General features: G+C 45.8%; 1 protein-coding gene across 2 annotated transcripts in view; it reads left to right on the forward strand.

Annotated features, from left to right (window-relative positions):
- The window catches only part of AARS1 (alanyl-tRNA synthetase 1), a 104176-nt gene that overhangs the window by 47140 nt on the left and 54591 nt on the right, over positions 1-2445 (forward strand). The window lies entirely within an intron of this gene.

Consider the following 2445-nt stretch of genomic DNA (forward strand, 5'->3'; position numbering starts at 1 on the left):
GGCTGCACAAGGTCACTGAGGCAGCTATGGACAATTGAGCCCTGGGAGCCAGGCAACAGCAAGAATAAATGTGGACTGTAGTGACACTGAAGTGACATTCCAGAGCCATACACAAGTGGATTTTACCTTTTTTAAAGGCACATTTTCCGTTGGGAGTCTACCCAGGAAAACAGGTTTACTCAAACTACAGCATATACTTCTGAAGACCCCAAGAAAGCCATCTAGTGAATTCCTAGAGATCCAAAACCCCAGAGTAAGAAATGGTGATCTCTACTTCTACAAGACACAGATTTGCTCCCACTATTAAACAGCCTGTAGCACACTACTTCCCACTCTGCTCAGATTTAGGGCTACAGATGTTGTGAGGAAAGGGGGAGGGTGTGAAGCCTGCCGCCTGAGGAAGAGTCCATACTTCTTTAAAACTTCAGGAAGAACATACACTTTCTTCTCACAAGGTTCTCAAGATGGATCAGAGTTGACCAGAAGCACACAGAACACTATACAGTGAAGTGCCTCCTGCGAAACGGTGCAGATTTGGCAGTCTGGGGGGTTTCTGTCATTTCAGAATTAAGGAAACCACCTGGAGGCTCAGAAAGGCCTCCTCTTTCCCAGGAGACCGAGCTGGCCCTAACACACAGAATATTTACAAGGAAGATCTGGGATCAAAACAGCCCTCATCAGTGGCTGGCATTGCAGCATGGCAGGTAAAGCTACTGCGTGCGATGCTGGTATCCCATATGGGTGTGTAGGTTCGAATCCCGGCTGCTCTACTTACAATCTAGCTCTCTGTTAATGGGCCTGGGAAAGCAACCAAAGATAGCCCTAGTACTTGGACTCCTGTACCCATATGGGAGACCCAGAAGAAACTTCTGGCTCCTATCTGACCCAGCACTAGCCACTGTAACCATTTGGGGAATGAATCAACAGATGGAAAATCTCTTTCTCTCTGTCTCCACTACTCTCTCTGTAACCCTGCCTTTAAAATCAATACAAATCTTTAAAAAAGAAAACAATCCTCATCACATGAAATTCCTCTTCTAGCTCCTATACATAAAGTGGCCACAGATTCCTTTGGCTGAGGTTCCACAATGCTCTGGTAACTCAGTTTCAACTCATCTTTGCTTGGTCACTCTGTGGGTATCAACAGCCTTGGCCAGGCATGAGGAAGTGTCCATCACTGCTATGTACTCTAACTGTTCTGCACAAAGAAGCCAAGTAAAGGACAAGCAAAGGCAATGGTGATTATACTTGCCTTGGACACACGAATGGCTGTAGTCGATCTAGTCTCACAGCTGCACTTATACGTATCCCAAGCACTGTGAACACAGATATTCAGAATCCCTTTACAACCAAGACAACAAATGTTTGGGCCAACATTGTGGTGTAGCAGGTAAAGTTGCAGCCTGTGACACTGGCATCCCATATGGGTACCAGTTCGTGTCTCAGCTGCTCTGCTTCCAATCCTGTTCCTTACTAATGGCCTGGGAAAAGCAGAAGATGGCCCAAGTGCCTGGGCCCCTACCAGCCACATAGGAGATCTAGATGAAGCTCCTATCTCCTGGCTACAGCCTGACTCAGCCCTGACTGTTACAGCCATCTGCGGAGTGAACCAGCAGATGGAAGATCTCTCTCCCTCTCTCTCTGACAAACTTTGAAATAGATCAATAAATATTAAAAAAAAAAAAAAAAGCCAAATATCAAAAGTCATTTCCCTGCACTGACAAAACTTGCCTTCTAAAATCTGAAGAAAAGCAAGCACTTGTATCTATTGCTGACACATTTAGAGCTGTTCTGAGGCTGGCTATTAGAGACGTAAACCACAAAATTCAGTAGGGACCCAAACCTCAACTCACCTCTTTTGTTTTTACTTTGGGGCTACTAAAGGGACAAGGTGATGTCAGAAATGTAAAGATGATGTAGAGACCTCTGAGACCACCTTTTGACCACTAATTCTCCACAGAAACAGCTCAAGCACAAGTAAAGGACCCACCAGTAATCAGATACACACTATACACAGATGGCACCTGCTAAAAAACACAAGTTAGAGACCTGCAAACTAAGACCACATACCAGGACCCAGAAGTAGGCATTCTGATCTTTGCTTAGCAGATCCCATTCCTTCCTGTTTGTAGGGACTGGGACACGGGGCCAAGTACCACCTAAAAGAACGCCTATGCCCAAAGCAAAAAAGAGCTCACAGGCCTCCAATGCAGCTTCAGGCCTCCTCTAAACATAGGGGCTGGCTTACCCACCTATCCTACTTGGGCCTCTCCCTAATGCTTCAACTTCACCACTATACTGCCACTTCAAATGGGAGGGAGACTGCCCTATAGCTCCAAGCCATAGAACAGGCAGGAGCTGCTCTACGGTACTCTGGGCAAGAAACTGGCCACAGCATCTACATTAGCATAATGATGGGCCAAAAAAAAAAAAAAAAAGACAAAA

This window comes from Oryctolagus cuniculus, chromosome 18 (genome assembly GCF_964237555.1).
Source record: "Oryctolagus cuniculus chromosome 18, mOryCun1.1, whole genome shotgun sequence".
Lineage (NCBI taxonomy): Eukaryota > Metazoa > Chordata > Mammalia > Lagomorpha > Leporidae > Oryctolagus > Oryctolagus cuniculus.